This window comes from Anabrus simplex, chromosome 10 (genome assembly GCF_040414725.1).
Source record: "Anabrus simplex isolate iqAnaSimp1 chromosome 10, ASM4041472v1, whole genome shotgun sequence".
NCBI classification, from domain to species: domain Eukaryota; kingdom Metazoa; phylum Arthropoda; class Insecta; order Orthoptera; family Tettigoniidae; genus Anabrus; species Anabrus simplex.
This window is the reverse complement of record NC_090274.1, coordinates 15,969,890-15,989,975: the sequence shown is the minus strand read 5'-3', so window position 1 is coordinate 15,989,975 and position 20,086 is coordinate 15,969,890. Positions and strand designations below refer to the sequence as shown.

The 20,086-nt window shown below is 42.3% G+C and overlaps 1 protein-coding gene across 5 annotated transcripts in view; it reads right to left on the bottom strand.

The window, feature by feature from the left end:
* The window catches only part of Efa6 (Exchange factor for Arf 6), a 366,073-nt gene that overhangs the window by 134,345 nt on the left and 211,642 nt on the right, over positions 1 to 20,086 (bottom strand). The window lies entirely within an intron of this gene.

Here is a 20,086-nt window from a genome sequence, read left to right as displayed (position 1 = left end):
CCCCCCCCCCCCCCCCAATTCAGATTTCTCGTACGATGATCTGCAGGAACTGCTGAAATGAACTTCGGCATGGTTCTGATATCGCAGCAATTCTGCACTTTACACAACAAATTCAAATTTTTCTACTTGTCTAACGTCACAGTTTTCTCGGTAGCAGCTTTGGCCGTAACTGCCTCGCATTTGCGGTTGCATCCATTTGAAAAACTTCAGAACAGGACACCAGATCACAGATGACATTGTACAAAGTTAAAAAAAATTAGGGGAACGTGTTTTGTAAAGTCTGGTATATGAACGTTAATGGGGTAGATGGGGTTCCAATGGTCGTACAGCATACCTTGAGATCTTACAAGGGGAAGTCACGATGTCCGCATGCCGATTTTGTTCAAACTTTGTAGGTTGGTAGTACTACATCACAAAAACACACTGGCAAAGTAATAGCGCGCAACTCTCAAAAATGTCCGAAAAGAGGTATTTTCAAAATGTCGAGAAAAGTTACGAGAGGTTTACCATGCTAGGTAACATCAAGCGAAAGACTGTGGCGCGATGATCGAGTGGTTAAGGTTCTTCAGTTATGAAGATGGCGAGTTCGAGTCACGCTCGTCTCAACTTTTTTCCCCCTGACATTTCCTGATCCCCTTTTTTCTCGTGTTGCGAATGAATGAGAGCAGCAGTCAGTCACTGACCGCGCTGTGTCGTGTAACGGTTGTGTGCGATGAAACCAGACGTGCTTACGGTAAGTTCGATCGGCATGGAGATCTCGCATGTTGAATTATGTTCGAACGAAAGTGTTCTTGAATGTAGGTAAGGGGTTATTCTGCCCGATGGCATGTCCGAACCTCCGCAGAGGTGTTCCTGAGCCGGAATTTACGTGCGGGTGGGTGGCCAGTTCCTTTCCGCTCCTCCATTCCCTTACCCCCAACCAACAGCGCGTGGCAACCCATCCAACTCCTGATCACGCCCAATGTTGCTTAACTTCGGAGATCTCACGGGATCCGGTGTTTCAACGCGGCTACGGCCGTTGGCTTCTTGAATGTGAAACTACGCAAAGTGCAAACGATTACCCGGGAGAGCAAGCAATAAATACAGAGTTGAAAAGGGCCATGGCTTACGTCGAGGACCTTCTTTATATAAATCGCTTACTGGATCCCAGCGACTCTGTACAGATTACAGAAGAGGCCGAATTACTGGGAAAAACAATTTAAAAGTCTATTTTGACAGTAACAGAAGAAAATAAATTTGTAATAGATGAAAAAAGGAGGAAAAGTGGGGTAAAAAACGGGTAGCAGCGTGACTCGAACTCACCATCTTCATAACTGGAGTGGAGAACCTTAAACACTCGACCACCGCGCCACAGTCTCTCGCTTGATGGTACCTGCCATGTCATACATCTCAACTTTTTCCGACATTTTCAAAAATAGCTTTTTTCGAAAATGTTTGAGAGTTGTGCGTTACTACTTTGCCAGTGTGTTTTTGTGATGTAGTACTACAAACCTACAAAGTTTGAACGAAATCGGTCTGACCTCCCCTCGTTAGCTACTCAGGGTATGTCAAATCGAAGTTATACTCCATCTGTAGGCGTAGCCGTGTGTCGTTGTGAGTTACACAAGACTACTGCGGTCATTTGAGCACGTTGTACGTAAACCAGCATTCAAGTCGCAACGGCCATCACTTGGATCCAGGAAGGATGGACTTTTCGTCGTGTTGCTGTGGATCTCAATGTATCTCCGTCAGTTATTCAACGCTTTTGGAATCGCTACAATGAAACAGGCCAGTTCACAAGGAGGGTTGGACAAGGTCGTGGACGCATGACAACCCCACAGGATGACCAATATCTGACCATCTGTGCGTTGCGGCGTCGTTCAGCAACTGCCAGAGAACTGCAACAAGGCCTCAGGAGGGTCACTGGAGTCACGGTCTCTAACCAGACAGTAAGGAATAGGTTAAGAGAAGTGTCCTTACGACCCAGACGCCCTGTTCGAGTGCCCCGTTTAACGCAGCAACATCGCGCAGCTCGCCTTCTGTTTGCCCGTGCCCACGGCAACTGGTAACTTCGCCAATGGAGACTAGTGTTGTTCACAGACGAGTCCAGATTTCCCCTGGCACAGCGTAATGGACGTCAATGTATATGGAGACGCCATGGTGAGCAGTACATGCCAAATATTGTCCAGGAAGGCGACCGATTCGGATGAGATTCTGTGATGATGTAGGGTGGCATCAGTATTGATGGCCGTAGGAATCTTGTCGTCGCCCGTGGTAATCTTACCGCTGCGGGGTACATCGAGCAGATACTGCTACAGCATGTGTTGGTTGCTGCATACGGTGTTGGCCCTGAATTCGTACTCATGCATGTCAATGGCAGTGCTCATGTAGCGCGCATCACCAGAGCTAACTTGCGAGAACTGGACATTCAAGAGACGGAATGGCCAGCAGTGAGTCCCGACCTTAATCCCATCGAGCATGTGTGGGATAGGCTTGATGGAAGTGTTCGTGGGAGTCCTATTCCACCACAGACTCTCCAAGACCTCGAACATTGAAGAATGGGACCTGATACCGCAACGTGACCTCCGTCGACTTATACGGAGCATGTCACGTAGGTGCCAAGCTGTGATAAATGCTCGTGGAGGACATTCACGATACTGAAGCTCTCAAACTATGATTAAAAAAACCACCATGGGGAACTGTTATCAATTTGTTTTCGCCCCGATTTAGATTTTTCCGCTTGTGTTCTCAAAATGAACGCGAATCCATCGATGTTCTTTTGTATACTTCAACAGTAAAAGAATAAAGGTTTAGTTGGTAATATACCTAGGTGTGAGGTATTGTTTTGTGGAGCATGGCATACGTTCAAAAACATGTTCCCCTTATTTTTTTGAACTGTGTATTAGACAGATCTAAGTTCAGAAAATTGGGCGACAATCACCGCTTTGCAGACCATCGAAGCTCTACCACTAATAAAACCCTGTCAGAAGACGGCAACAAAAGCCACAGCGAGAAGATGAGATTTTGGGAGAAGAATAAGGCAACATCAGGTAAATAAGTTCAATTGTGCGCCTTAGTCAGGCATAACGAATAATAATAATAATAATAATAATAATAATAATAATAATAATAATAATAATGCAATTTCATGGACAAGAAGTTATATCAAATTTCAAACAGTTAAATTATTGTATTGAGCATCGAACTACCGGTATAAAATTTGTCTTATGCGTGTACGTAACAATTCCAAACTTGCTCTTTTTAAAATCTAGTTTACCCAGACTACCTTGAACGATACGCCACTGATTATAACTAGTTCGTCTTTGCTTTTCCTTGCAAGTTTATGAAAATGACAGGACTTAATGGAGGTGAGAGTAGCAGGCGAAACATTGATATCCAAATGGCATGTTAATCGCAGCGTGTTGGCCAATGTCCCGCTGGCAATTAGGAGATATTTTTGACTGATACATTTTCAAACCTTACTCCGCCATTCCCAATACACTCGTGGCAACAATGAGCCGTATAGCATGTATGTGGAAATACGGCCGCTAAATCACTAATATTTCCGAAGAAGAAACTATGATGCTACGGATAAGGAGGAGATCACGCAAGGTCCCAAGACACGTCAAAGCTGCGAAATTGTAACTGTATGAAGGTACTGCGCATCTCTGGCTAAGTAGAATGTGTTTCTTAGTTTATAAGGAGAAGAAGAAGAAACTTCGAAAAATTTGACAGGCTTTATGAAGCACTTAGTGGCATCGCAATCAGGGTCAACAGCAAGGATACGAAAGTGCTAATGGGCGTTGTAAATAGAACTGAAGGATATAAAAAGGTGATGGGTAAATGTGGGAAAGATATGGAAGCCAATAGGAATGAGAAGCGTTTACTGGACGTCTGCGCTAGTATGCCAGTTACGAATACATTCTTAAAGCAGAAGGCTATTCACCGCTCGACTAACTAATGACCGATTTTGAATTCAGGAAATCGTGTTAGGAATGTGCGGGTATTCTGGGGAATTTTTGATGATACTGACTACTATCTGATTTGTAGTGAACTAACTACATCTAGGACTAGGATAGAGAAAGTGAAATCTGTCTTCTACGAATAAGGGTAGAAAATCTCCAAGACGAGGAAATTAGACAGAAGTACAAGTGAAAAGTTCCAAACAATAGACAGTAAGCATGTTTAGTTAGAAAGAAAATGGGTGGCGTACAGGAAACTGTAGTAGAAACATCAAGGGAATGCCTAGGAACAACTGTGTGTAAAGATTCGAATAAAGCGAAACATCTTGGCAGAATGACAGCTTGTAAACGTAAAAGGAAGGCGTATCATAAATGGTTCCAAACAAGAACTAATGCAGACGGGTAATTGTACATTCACGACAGAAACAGAGCGAAACAAATAATTGCGGAATCTAGGAAGAAGTCATGGAAGATTTTGGTAATAACCTGGAAAGGCTAGGTCAGGCAGCAGGGAAACCTTTCTGGACAGTAAATAAAGAATCACACATAGGGAGGGAAAATGCAAAAGAACAGTGTTTTTTGGTAAATCAGGTGATGGCAGATTGTGTCGAAAGCCTGGAGTGTAATATCTTGGAAACTGAAAATAGATGTGATATGAAAATTAACCTTTCCAAGACTAAAATTATATCAGTACGAAAGAAACGTGAGAAAAATGAATGTCAAGCTGGGATACAAAGCTGAACAGGTAGATAGATCATTTCAAGTACAGTAGAACTCTGTTATAACGACATCCAAGGGACCTGAAAAATTGTTATCATTATAAACGAGTGTCGTAGTAACCGAGATTCGTATTGTAAGTCTAGTGAGGTGGAAAATGAAAAATACAGTAACATACATTAGGCTTCATCCACATCGCTCCGTTCAGATTTTCGTAGCCGCTTAATTTTCGAACCATTCTGTTCAAATGCAGCAACAACTTTATCCTTGCTCTTCCATATCGTTTTTAATGTGGAATTAACAAGGCCAAGCTCACGATACACGCCAGCTTTTTAAATTCTATTCTCAATTTGGTGAATCAAACGTTAAAAGTTTTCTTTTAGTAGTCATACTGCGTTAAAGTGCGTGCACTTAGATGAAACTTCCAGTCAAAACTGACCGTACGCAGGTAATACTGGTTGGAATGGAGGTGAGGAATCTGTCTGCATACCCGAGGTGTATTACAAAAGGGAACAGGAAAGAATTTGTCAGGTTGTCAGACTTCAACAAAATATTTCCTACAATACTTCGGTTCTTAGAAAATCGTATTCCAAACTTAGGTTGTTAACAACGTTATATGCGAGGTAAACGCATATACGTTTGTCGTATTAAGCAAGGCTGAAAAATACATTTCTTATGAGGAACGAGTTGTCGCTGAAACCAATGTGGTTATAACTAGAGACGTGAATTTGCCTATTTGCCTATTTTATTCCTGTGTTCAGAAACGTAGGCTTCTGATGTATAAATCCGTTTTAGGGCCTTTTTAGCTATATTTCGTTGGTTTTATTGTGCCTATAAATGCATATTTCAGGGATTTGTGCGTATTTGGAGTATAATTGCCTATTTGATGCCTTTTGACTATTTTAAAAAAGCCGATTTTCTTCCAGTGCATTATGTTGTAGCTAGTGTGCTCGACAGAATTATATTCTCTTTTCTCAATATCTGTTTACCCCACGAACAAAAATGGCCATTCTCAGAAGTCACCAGAAATAGTTCTAGGGAAATTTCCGTCAGGAGAAGCAAGGAACAATTTGACCTAAAAGCCTTCAACCCCTCCAACCTTCTAAGGCATATGCGAGAACCAGTCAACGTCGAACTATGTTGTACAACCCATATGCCCCGTACCTTCTTTCCATGAGAACTGTCGTACGCGTACGCTTTACGTTCAGAACGTGTTGGTTTCTTTGTGAAGAAGAAGAAGAAGAAGAAGAAGAAGAAGAAGAAGAAGAAGAAGTGTATTTGTGGCAATGCCTAAAGAAAAATCGTCGAAGTCCTACTGGCTGAAGCAGTGGATCACAGGGGATCCCAATTTTACTACGGATGGAAGGGTAGTCTGTCAAGCTTGCTGTAAGGAGGTAAGTTCGTTTGTGCCTTATGGGCACACATTATGCAGGATCTATTGCAGGCAACAGAAAATAGTCTTCATGACAGCTGACCAAAGCCGGCGAGTAGAAACAAATAAATTGTTCACAAGTCTGAGATTTATAGTGCCTCCGTTTTCATTCTTCTATATAAGTAAGAATACTGCTAGGGCCAGCTTGGCAAGCATAAAGAACGGATCTCTCCTCTACGCTACTCCGGTATCGTTTCACGTCTTGTTTATTATATTTTTCACCCGGTGAACTCTACACGATACTGCCATATTATAACTGAAAATCCTTGAGGACATATTTCCATGAAAATTACTAATTCCCTTGTTCCTGCTTTAAAGTTTTGTACTTCTAGGAACATCATCTAATAGTCTTATTTTTTATGAAACAAATGCATGATATTTACTAAGAATTATTGCCAACTGGCCCAACTGTAGAAATTTAAGATATAGGGACATTGTAATTTATGTTTATTTTATTATTTTTCAGATCAAATGTGAGAAAAATACCACATAGATCCACTTAGAAATACTGTGATGCATCTGGTACAAGTACATAAATCTGTATTAACGCAGCCTTTCTACCAGTCCACTTCGGGAAGCGACCAACAACCATTTTCTTCAGACCTATGCACTGCAATGTATGGAGCTAATATACCTCTGCATAAACCGGAGCATCTTAAAATTTCAACAAGCTGCCGGGAGCAATCACCAAGTTGGAGAAGAGTGGCATGCCCCTGGTGTAGTCATTTAGGATTGTGGAAGAAGTCAGGGGAAGGCAGCCGCTGTCAGCGAAATAAAACCAGATGAAGTGACTTCACTGAAGTTTTGTCCAATCACTTCATATGATTTTGAGAGATCTTTCTCTCAGTGCAAGAACATTATGCACGAAAGAACAAGATTGTTACCGGAAAACATTGAAACGTTGCTTGTAAATTCCTTTTATAGTAATTGAGTGTGTTATTAAATTATAAGTAATTTTTTCATGCCTATTTTTTTTCTATTTTACACGTTAGTGCCTATTTAAATGCCTTTTGGCTAATTTAAGAGCCTATATCCCTGCCTATTTTAAATGTTTTAGTGCCTATAATTCTCGTCTCTAGTTATAACAAATTTCAACTGTATTTAGTATGTGCATTCTCCCAGGATGGCAGTATAGTGAGATTAAATTAAGGTGCAGCAAAGCTATTGCGGTGAACTCGCAGGTGCGATCAACATCAGCTCCCGGACCTAACTAACATTACCCTGGTCTGTTTTCAAACCAACTCTGCTGTACGGGAGTGAAAACTGAGTGGACTCAGGAAGTTAGAAATAACAGATATGAAAGAAGCGAGCATGATCGCTGGTATAAACAATGTCAGAGGGGTACTCAGAATGAGGAGATGGAAGCTAAGTCAGGAATGAACTCTATTGATGAAGCTGTACTCATAAATCGGCTTCAGCGGGGGGTCATGTGAGGCGAATGGAGGAGGATAGATTACCTAGCAAAATAATGGACTCGATCATGAAGGCTAAGAGAAGTAAAGGGAGATCAAGACGACGATGGTTAGACTCAGTTTCTAATAATTTAAAGACAAGAGATATGAAACTACACGAGGCCACAGAGCTAGTTACAAACAGAGGACTGTGGAGGTAGTAATAATAATAATAATAATAATAATAATAATAATAATAATATAACATAGGCTTTACGTCCCACTAACTCATTTTTACGGTTTTCGAGACGCCGAGGTGCCTGAATTTAGTTCTTTTACGTACCAGTAAATCTACGACACAAGGCTGACGTATTTGAGCACTTTCAAATACCGGTCGGACTGAGCCAGCTGGGGTCAGAAGGCCAACGCCTGAACGATCTGAGCCACTCAGCTCGGCGCATTGTGGAGGCAATTAGTAAATCACAGAGGCTCTCAGACTGAACGCTGAAAGGCATAATAGCGTATAATGAAGAAGTACGTAGTTGTTTCCACTTACTGAGGCCTTCTTCGTCCGTTTGTTGATTAACTCAGTGTCCAGTATCAATAACGTAATAAGACACGGCACGCTCGGGAAAGGACGGAGCCTAACAGCTAACTCTTGGTAGAAGGGAACTCATGTTCTGTGCTTCAAGAGCAACAGCCAAACTCAATGGGTCACTCTCCCTTTGGAAGCAGGAAGAGGCAGTGCACGCTAACTTCACCTCCCTTCTAGTATCTGGAAACAGGACTATACTCACCGTAAAACGAGGGCCACCTCTGGTCGGGGTCGTAGATCGCCATGCGGTGGGCCCGAGGGCCTCGGCCCCCGCTTAGCTGTGGCCCCCGGCTCAGTCGCCAGGCGACGGCGTCCTGCATTGTTCGCATAAACAATGTTCCTTCTAGACCCCTACGGTACCTCAACTCCATCTGCTGAAGCTGAACCCAAAACCTTTCATCACTTTAAGCTCAAATCCTCCATTACGATCTCCGGTTCCCGTTCCGATACGATTCTACGCCCTACTGTACATCAACCCTCTCAGCACTCGACATCCTTTCTTATCCTCACTTCTTCCTCCTCTATCACCTTCCCCTCCCAAGTGCAAGTCACTGTCCATGCGTATGTTAATGGTAATAATGTGTATGGGTACGGGAAGGAAAAACCTGTGATGTTAAGACAACTTATTACCGGGCGAGTTGGCCGTGAAGTTAGGAGCGCGCAGCTGTGAGCTTGCATCCGGGAGATAGTGGGTTCGAACCCCACTGTCGGCAGCCCTGAAGGTGGTTTTCCGTGGTTTCCCATTTTCACACCAGGCAAATGCTGGGGCGGTACCTTAATTAAGGCCACGGCGGCTTCCTTCCCATTCCTAGGCCTTTCTAATCCCATCGTAACCATAACACCTATCTGTGTCGGTGCGACGTAAAACAAATAGGAAAAAAAAAAGACAACTTATTCATATAAACATCCACACAACTATACACACATGTACAATAATGTATGCAACTATATTATAATTACAAATTATAAATAGAAAATGAGAAAGAAATAAAAACCCACGCACCCGCTTCCGCCATCCCCTTTTATAACAACGCCGAATCTCCTGGGCAGAAAGAGGGTGTTCCCCTCAAGATCGGAAATGAAAACATACTGTCCGTTCGTTCTTCTATAACTTTTATTAGCAAGATGCACACACGTGGTAAAGTTAACCGGCAGTTTACCGCAGACAAAAGGAAGTAGTGTACGTCGTTCTTCACTGAATGGCTCATGGTGGACGCACCTGGGGAATGCGTAGAGCAGGGATGTTCTTCAGCTGAGCGGCCGATGGTCGTGGTAAGGCCTTCGAACAATGAAGGTATCGGCATAAGAAGGACCCCGCAAACCTAATAATGTCGGGGTCAGATAGGAAATATGAAAATGAGGAGTCAGACTCTGCTAAGGGTGCTGTGGTCGATCTTACGATAGGCAGAGTTACTGTGATATTACTGTGATACTTCTATCCGCAGATATGTTCTGACCATTCTTTTTTACAAACTACCATGTCACATGATATCTCTTTTTGTCACCTACTGCCGTAAGGTTAACTTCAGGCAGAATAAACCTTACCTTATCTTACTATTGTGTGTTGTTGTTTGAGTCATCAGTCCATAGACTGGTTTGATGCAGCTCTCCATGCCACCCTATCCTGTGCTAACCTTTTCATTTCTACGTAACTATTGCATCCTACATCTGCTCTAATCTGTTTGTCATATTCATACCTTGGTCTACCCCTACCGTTCTTGCCACCTACACTTCCTTCAAAAACCAACTGAACAAGTCCTGGGTGTCTTAAGATGTGTCCTATCATTCTATCTCTTCTTCTCGTCAAATTTAGCCAAATCGATCTCCTCTCACCAATTCGATTCAGTATCTCTTCATTCGTGATTCGATCTATCCATCTCACCTTCAGCATTCTTCTATAACACCACATTTCAAAAGCTTCTATTCTCTTTCTTTCTGAGCTAGTTATTGTCCATGTTTCACTTCCATACAATGCCACGCTCCACACAAAAGTCTTCAAAAACATCTTTCTAATTCCGATATCAATGTTTGAAGTGAGCAAATTTCTTTTCTTAAGAAAGCTCTTCCTTGCTTGTGCTAGTCTGCATTTTATGTCCTCCTTACTTCTGCCATCGTTGGTTATTTTACTACCCAAGTAACAATATTCATCTACTTCCTTTAAGACTTCGTTTCCTAATCTAATATTTCCTATATCACCTGCCTTCGTTCGACTGCACTCCATTACTTTTGTTTTGGACTTATTTATTTTCATCTTGTACTCCTTACCTAAGACTTCATCCATACCATTCAGCAACTTCTCGAGATCTTCTGCAGTCTCAGATAAAATAACAATATCATCGGCAAATCTCAAGGTTTTGATTTCCTCTCCTTGGACTGTGATTCCCTTTCCAAATTTCTCTTAGCACTAGTAATGGCATGGTGTAGATCATTCAACAAGACGCCTTATAAGCTATCTGTGCGACTATCTAATGCTCAGTACGGCGCAAGCACTCAGCCCACGGACCACAGGGATTAATCAATTAATATTAAAATCCCCAATCCAACCGGGAATCAAACTCGAAACGCAGCATGCAAACCATTTATTCATGGAGATGGGCACTGATAGCACCGCTGGTTCGGAGTTAAGTGTTTGTGTACTACCCAAGACGAGGAGATTCACTCCAAATGCCTTGTTTTACAACCTGTAGTCTACAAGAGACGTTATATTGAATATAACACTGAAGAAGGCGTAACTGTAATTTTTCATGTCAACCAAAAACAGTAAATTGTTAAGGAAATAAACCACGTTCATCATGAAACATCCTCAAACATGAGAAAATACAAGTGCTTGTGCAGACACAGACGGAGCATCGCCTAGTGGGTATCAGGCTATCAGCTGTCAATTTTCGGCACGGAAACATAAGAGGCCTGCAAAGCCGTGTTAAATGTATATCTTACGAAAAAATAAAATAAAAGACAAATCAGCAATTATACACAGTAATCGCTTATGTACAAACACCAATAATATTTGTAAGCTTGATAAATACAGACTAATTATTGATTTTTACTGGCCATTTTACGTAAGTTTCAAAACTAAATGGTATGATGTATTTAAAAATGGTTTATCCTTCACGTGGAACAACAGTAGAGGCTCACTGAATGTAGGCCCATAATTACAAATGAACGCTAATAAACCTGTAAACTTTAGCCTATATTGAATGCAAACTTTAAATATGTAAAATTATACTTAAAAACTTGAGAAAAAGCACACTCAAAGCAAATTAAGTTACATTCAATGTCATTTTGGAATACGCCGTAACAGGAAGTATGATTAAGTGTTGACGATGTCTGAAATTGAATGAACAGTTGGAACTCCGGTGATCAATTAAGTCGAGGCGCAAGGTAGGGCACTCAATTTACACTATAAAACAAAATATAAATGAAGCCTACTACTTCCAGTTCCTATTTTTTAAATGTAGATAAAAAATTAGAATGTTCAATTTAAGTTATTGTACTTACACAAATGAAATGACGAAATTTGGAGAAGAGATTTCAAGAATACTCTAAATCAACCAAAAATTAAGACACATTACAAAGTTCCAGTGTTCATGTAAAGTGCAATCCAAACTTAAGATTCTAATCACGATTAAAGATGAGAGTATTTAGGCCAACCTTCAACAAACTTTATAAAAATTACAGTACGGAACACAGTTTGACAAGAACTTGCAATAGGGAGGAGATAGTTTTCACAGCAAGTCTAGTTCTTTGATCACTCCAGTGGCGAACATGTTGAACAATAACATCTGATGAAGTCAAGAGATATGACTTTGTGACTATAATGTAGGGCAGTCAGAGAGCATATTACTCTACTTGGAATACAAAAGTATATGGGTTTAATCTTTAAACAACTAGTAATAAAACTGATCAACAACAACAACAACAAAATCGGTGGATATCTTCGTACCCAACACGCGTTCTAAGACAACTGAAAGATGTTGTTTAAAATATGTATTTATTTATTTATTTATTTAAACATATACCACCAAAAGAGACATTCTTCATTTACAGGTGGATTTTACAAAACATATCACGCACCGTTCTTGAGATTTAAGACATCAACCATTTACATAATTATGTTTAACATTGTATCAAGGAAAATAACTCGCACACAGAAGTTTCACTAGAGCACCGATTGTTACATGGAGTACTAATGAACATGGCTTTAGCTAAGATTAGTGCAAATGGCACATATTGGATTTGTTTGTTACATAGCCGCACGCGTAGCAAAACAGATTTGGTGAATTTATGCAACCTCTGGACCACAAAATGTCCACTGTCTCTGACAATTATAAAAAAAAAGAAATAAATGAAAATGTTCGGATTTGTAAGAAAGATAACAATAAACATTGAAAACAATTCTCGATTAATGCTGTTCCATGAAAATTGAAACTTTGTCAACATCTTCAAAACCTGACGTGATAGAGCAAAACGGTTTTCAGATTTGAAATCGGCATGAAAAGCTGCACAACAAACACAAAACACGTCAGATTTCTACTCGATTGTAAATCAGTGTTATTTGGGATGTCAAAATAATATTTTGGAAGTTATTCATCTTCACCATTCAGTTAACAAAAATATACAAATGTTTACAAAAGCCTGTCTTATTCATGAGCAAAGGTAGACTTCTTTGCAGGGGACGGGGTGCTGTTCCGAGTTATATGGGTGGAGCAGAAAACGAGAGAGTCAAGGAAATTTCGCGACAGAAAGACGTGTTTTTAAAGTAATTTTATCACATAAAATGCCATTATTACGTCAATTTATTGCACTAATTTTTACATTTTTTTTTTACTTTGTTAACCTAAAGTAAAACGGGCCCACAGAAGATTTTACGAAGTAACAAGTTATTTTTCTCTTGTCATGGTTAGAGATGGTTTTAGATGTTAAAGATAGACGTTAAATAAGAATTGCAATAAACGTATTGTTGCGTTCACAGGTTCTCATTTTATTTTGCGTATTTACAAATATCTGCAGATGGGACACTGTTTCGGCTGGTTCATCCCCTCTGTTAACACCTGCATATTCCAGTTGTCGACTTCTGGAGACAATTTATTGTTTCTTTCATTAAGACGCGGTGATTCTTCATAATATCCAGTAAAGATGACACCTACAAACAAGGAATGTATAGTACAGTGCTAAGGAAAAACGTGCACAGCACTATTTCAGACGGTATAGGTCACGGTATGCATTGTAGGTCAATATCTGAGACACATAGGGACGCTAAAATCAGATCAGGTTCGATATTTGTCCGATACGAGACATTTGTTGTGTCGGCCAGTTTAACGGACATCGGTGCAAAACTGAAGCAAACATGCCACAAGTACCGACTTTCTCCAAGATGGATGTCATCGCTCGTGATGGAGTGAGTCAGAGTGATATCTCCAGAGTTTGGAAAAGTTCAGAAAAATACAATCGGTTTGCTGATTGATAACGTTAAAAAAACTCGCAGGGAAGATCGATGTACGAAGACTGTTTTCAACTTCCGATGGGCTATAAAAGGACACATTGACATAAAAATGATTTTATCACCAAACGTTTAGTAGTTTACTACTTATTTTTCCACATAACCGCCAAAACGATTTAGGTATTTGTCGTATCATGATACCAGCTTTCTGATGCCCTCTGCAAAGAAGTGTGCCGGCAGTGAGGTAACGTGCGTCTCGACTGTCTCCTGCTCCATAAAGTTCACCAACAAGACACCTTTATGGTCCCAAAAAAGGCAGCCACAGTTTTCCTGTTGCTCAGTGTCAGTTCAAACGTTTTTGGCTTGTTTGGAGAAGGATGCATTCCCAGCTTTAGACTGTTCTTAGGTTTCTGGAGTGTCATACAGGACCCAAGTTCCATTGCCAGTAACGGCATACTTTAAAAACTCTTCCCCCTCACTATGGTAACGCTGAGAAATATTACGGCTGACGCCACTCGCTGAATTTTGTGATCGTCAGTCGTCATCGTTGGGACCCAACGTGAACAAAGCTTCCAGTTTCCTACGTGTTGAGCCAATATTGTGTACAAAGAAGACCTTGAAATATCTGGGATTGCTGTAGGAAGTTCACTGATCGTAAACTTCCATTTGTGGCGTACAAACGAAGAACTCTAGGAGGCCGTCGAGACGCACATTACCTCACTGGAGGCAGACTTCTTTGCAGAGGGGACCGGAAAGCTCGTGCCACGATACGACAAATGCCTAAATCGTTTTGGCGATTATGTGAAAAAGTTAGAAACTACTAAACTTTTAGTGAAAAAATCATTTTGTTATGTCAATGTGTCCTTTTTTAATAGCCCATCGGAGGTTAAAAAAACAGCCCTGTATGATGCCTTCTACACGTCGTAGGCCCACTGCTACTGTCACTTCGTTCCGCCAGGATTTTCGGAGGGCTACCGGAATGAATGTGTCAAATCAGACTGCACGAGGGAGGGGTGATATTAAGGAGGCCTCTCTTAAACCACTACATACGGCAAGGACAGTGAAAGCGTGCGCTCTTTTCTGGTGAGGTCACGAAGTTTGCACCCATACAACAGGAGCGTTGGAGTCTGGAGATGGAACGAGCTCTTTGTCCTGGAGTGCCATGTTCAGTCATGTTCTGGGGTTGGACCATGATTCGTGGACGTATGCCTCTAATTCCTATCCAGAGCAACAGAGTATTCAGAGTATATAGAGACAACATCCTCCAACCTGTAGTTACAGGATTTGCTACCGCTCTTCGTGTTTGTGGTCATCGAGTCAGAGTGGCCAATCAGTTCCTTGAGACGCACGGGACACTGCGGATCTGCGCTAGGCTATGCTGTGAACTGAAGAGAACAATTTATTGTTCACCGTCCTAATTCTCCTGCTAACATTCTGCAACTGACAAACTGGAACAAGTTGGACTCTCTGGCGCTCAATATGTCTCGCCGTGTTCAAGTAAGCCTCAGGGACGAAAGTGGCTATACGCAGTGCTGTATTGATCTTCCACACATTGAACGATATTTTAGTGTTCAAAATCTCACCAAACTTTGTCTTTTGTTGCGTTTCTGTTAGTTTTTCATAGCTTAATAGTGTTGCTTTAGGCCTATACATGAAGACACGTCACAACTTCGTCAGATGCTATGTATATTCAGTGCTTCTGTACGGCGCTGAAACATGGACTCTGACATGTAACACCATTAAGAGAATAAATGCCTTCGAGATGTGGGTGTTCCGGAGGATGTAACGGATCTCGTGGACTGACCACGTCTCCAATGCTGCCGTACTCAAAAGCATGAGGAGAGAACGAATGTTGATGTGTACAATTAAGAGAACAAAGTCAGCCTACCTTGGGCATATTGTGAGGAGTGAAAAGTACAACCCACTTAAACTGATCATGGAGGGTAAAACTGATGGACGTGGAAGCTGCGGTCGAAGGAAACACTCTTGGTAGAGGAACTTACGGGATTGGACAGGACTAGATTTTAGTAGACTGATGAGGACAGTGGCCAACCTTGAGTAATGGAGAAGGCACTACAAGAATAATAAGGCCTATAGCCTACTGTACACACAGCAAAATAAAAAGTGCAATGAACCAGAACATGCAAAACTTTCTATGAGCACAGCATTAACAAACTGCATTAGTGCTCAGATTTATCCAGTTGATCGTAGTTAGCGAATATCTCCTGCAGTTCTAACGAATGTAGCAGAAACCAACACATCATTAAACTCGATAATTTAATTCCAGGAAATGAATAAGAAATAAGCACTTCGTCCCAGTCCGAGTGCACAGGGACTATGTACTGTGTGCTTTACTCACCAAACTCAGGACTCAGTAGCTTCCATATACACTATTTCCAATTGGAGACGTTTCTATTATTAATGTTTAATTTCAGATCAAAGTTGGAATTTTTGTTTACCTCCGCCATGTTCGTTTTGATTGAAGATATGTCACTTCCCACCACGGGAGTGAGATGCTTTGTTACACCGTAGCAGGGGGCTTAGTACCCAGCTGACTAGTTAATGATGGATGTGTTTCGACAAAGAGCTAGAAACAAGTCTACAGAGTGGTTGTTGCACCGCCATATTTGAAAGCCTTGGTAGCTAGTTTCAGTGCATTCTTCGTCTGCGTTCCCTATCCACAGGGTGTACTCACGATATCTCATTCATAAGTCGGAAGTAAGACATGCAAACGACGACTGGTACAAACAGGTGAAAACAATGAAATAGAACCCGGCCCTTCAAGTACGACAGCTAACCGTTAACTTTTGAAAGCTATGACAAAGGCTGAGAAAAATCCACACACACCTCAGGAAGACTTTTTTTTTGCTAGTGTCTTTACGTCGCACAGACACAGATAGGTCTTATGGCGACGATGGGATAGGAAAGGCCTAGGAGTTGGAAGGAAGCGGCCGTGGCCTTAATTAAGCTACAGCCCCAGCATTTATCTGGTGTGAAAATGGGAAACCACGGAAAAAATCTTCAGGGCTACCGACAGTGGGATTCCAGGAACACCTTAGAACTCCTACTCAGAAAAGGGCATGGTATTACAAGTTAGGAATCGCCTCGATGGATGAAGTTAGTGCTGAGGTCATGCGAGAACGGGTTAGCTGGACTCGAGCGTTCAGGGTTAAAACAGGCGACGGTGTGTGAATCTAAATGAGGCCACAGGGTGATACTTCGAAAAATGAAGATATTGGCCAAAGTAAGACATGGGCCACGAAGGGCGTGAAAATGAAAGACTCCCTAGCCCTCGCAAACCTAATAGCGTCGGGGTCGGAAACGAACACGAGTTGACCAAGAGAGGTCGGATAGGATAGATGAAAGTGAGGAGCCTGGCACAAGTGGAAGCAATGCTAGGACTCAGCTAAGGGCCTCGTGGTCGCCAACCCACGCTCCAAAGTTCAGAGCCCCTGGGGCCCATTTAGTCGCTTCTTACGACAGGCAAGGGATACCGTGGGTGTTATTCTGGTCATTCATATCTTACATCACAGCCTGCAAGGTTGCTAGGTAACACTGTCTGGCCAACCATACCTTATATCACAGCCTGCACGGTTGCTATGTAACATTGTCTGGTCATTCATATCTTACATCACAGCCTGCATGGTTGCTAGGTAACATTGTCTGGCCATCCATTCATATCTTACATCACAGCCTGCACAATTGCTAGGTAACATTGTCTGGCCATCCATTCATATCTTACATCACAGCCTGCACGGTTGCTAGGTAATATTGTCTGGCCATCCATCCATATCTTACATTACAGCCTGCACGGTTGCTAGGTAACATTGTCTGGCCATCCATTCATATCTTACATCACAGCCTGCACGGTTGCTAGGTAACATTGTCTGGCCATCCATACCTTACATCACAGCCTGCAAGGTTGCTAGGTAACATTGTCTGACCATCCATCCATACCTTACATCACAGCCTGCAAGGTTGCTAGGTAACACTGTCTGGCCATCCATTCATATCTTACATCACAGCCTGCACGGTTGCTATGTAACATTGTCTGGTCATTCATATCTTACATCACAGCGTGCATGGTTGCTAGGTAACATTGTCTGGCCATCCATCCATATCTTACATCTCAGCCTGCACAGTTGCTAGGTAACATTGTCTGGCCATCCATTCATATCTTACATCACAGCCTGCACGGTTGCTAGGTAACATTGTCTGGCCATCCATCCATATCTTACATCACAGCCTGCACAGTTGCTAGGTAACATTGTCTGGCCATCCATTCATATCTTACATCAAAGCCTGCAAGGTTGCTAGGTAACATTGTCTGGCCATCCATCCATATCTTACATTACAGCCTGCACGGTTGCTAGGCAACATTGTCTGGCCATCCATTCATATCTTACATCACAGCCTGCACGGTTGCTAGGTAACAATGTCTGGCCATCCATTCATATCTTACATCACAGCCTGCACAGTTGCTAGGTAACATTGTCTGGTCATCCATTCATATCTTACATCACAGCCTGCACGGTTGCTAGGTAACATTGTTTGGCCATCCATACCTTACATCACAGCCTGCAAGGTTGCTAGGTAACACTGTCTGGCCATCCATTCATATCTTACATCACAGCCTGCACAGTTGCTAGGTAACATTGTCTGGCCATCCATTCATATCTTACATCACAGCCTGCACAGTTGCTAGGTAACATTGTCTGGCCATCCATCTATATCTTACATCACAGCCTGCACGATTGCTAGGTAACATTGTCTGGCCATCCATCCATATCTTACATCACAGCCTGCACGGTTACTACGGTTACTAGGGTTACTTCCGTAACACTAACGTCGTAACGCAAATTTTCATATGGCATATTTATGTCAAAATAAAAAGTTGCTCTTCCCCCCTCAGTAAGTTGATTATTGATTATGATGGTGATGATGACGGCCGGCACCGTGGTGTAGGAGTAGCATGCCTGCCTCTAACCGGAGGCCCCGGGTTCGATTCCCGGCCAGGTCAGGGATTTTTACCTGGACCTGAGGACTGGTTCGAGGTCCACTCAGCCTACGGGATTAGAATTAAGGAGCTATCTGACGGTGAGATAGCGGCCCCGGTCTCGAAAGCCAAGAATAACGGCCGAGAGGATTCGTCGTGCTGACCACACGACACCTCTGAGCAGCGGTCGCTTGGTAGGCCAAGGCCCTTAAAGGGCTGTAGTGCTATGGGGTTTGGTTTGGTGATGATGAAGATTGTTGTTTAAAGGGGCCTAACAGGTAGGTCATTGACCCCTAATGGTAGGAGGTGGAACGAGAAACGATTATTAAAACTTCAAAATGTATCCACTTACTAAACCATAAAACGAATGATAATGACCATGAATCCAAAACAATCAGTGGATCCAATTCGCAACGCCTTCTTTTCTGATATGATGCTTGTAATAATAACGGCTCCAAAATCCAGGTCGCGGGCCCCTCACTGGTAAAGCAGAACTGTGATGTTCCTCCCACAGTGGTACTAATCACAGGTAATGTAGACCCATGGTATGTCATACACAATGGCACCACCCATATGCAACACAGACCCATGGTGTTCTTCATATAATGGTATTACTCACATAGTAATCCTCCCCCGATGATACTAATCACAGACCCAGTTGGAGGCAGTAGCGGTTCGAGTAAAAGGGATCACAACCAGGCACGTGTAGTAGTACTAATCGCAAGTAAAGTCGACCCATGGTATTCATGGCGTAATGGTGGTACTAGTCGCAAGTAACATCGACCCACGGAGTACCGCGCGTAAAAGTACTAACCCCAAGTTATCTTATGGTTCTAATGTCATCGCCTCTTACGACAGGCAGAAGATACCGTGGGGTATTCTTCGTCTGCATTTCCCACCCACAGGGGGGTACCGCTCACATTTCGAGGATACTGTCGTTCCGTCCGCATGAAGGTTAGAGCAAGGAGGGACTTTCTTAGGACTTGAACATTGTCCACTTCGGGAGGACATCCAGCAACTGTGCGACACACACTCTCTCTGTAGGTGAGTATGTTTGTCCTGTATGGGCCAACTCTGTGGATACTGTGTCCCTTGAGATCAACCACCCTCTGAAACAAGCATCCTCCGCTTGGGTCCCACTCAGTAAAAGCAAGCGCTCTCATGAGCCCGTACTGGCAGCAATAGACGAGACTATCTCATGCCTCAAACCATGGACAGTATGGAGTTATAAAGAAAATGGTCCCTACGACTGAGGTACTTTTTCAAAATCTGGAGCATCTGTGATATTGCCCAAACTGCCCTGTGGAAACACAGTGTCAAAATTTTGCCACAATCAGTCGCAAGGCTTGGGACAATTTCAACATTTGAGTAGAATCAGATACCATCGCACTACTTTTCATTTAGAAAATATGTCCTGTACCGTTCTAAAGAATGTGTCCAATGATTATAATAAGCTGAGCCAGTACTACATTTCTTTAAACCCCACACATTTCAAGATAAGCCCGTACAACGAAGTGTCCACGTCTATAATTTTGAATATCCGAGATAATAAATCCATAATTACGAAGCAGCGT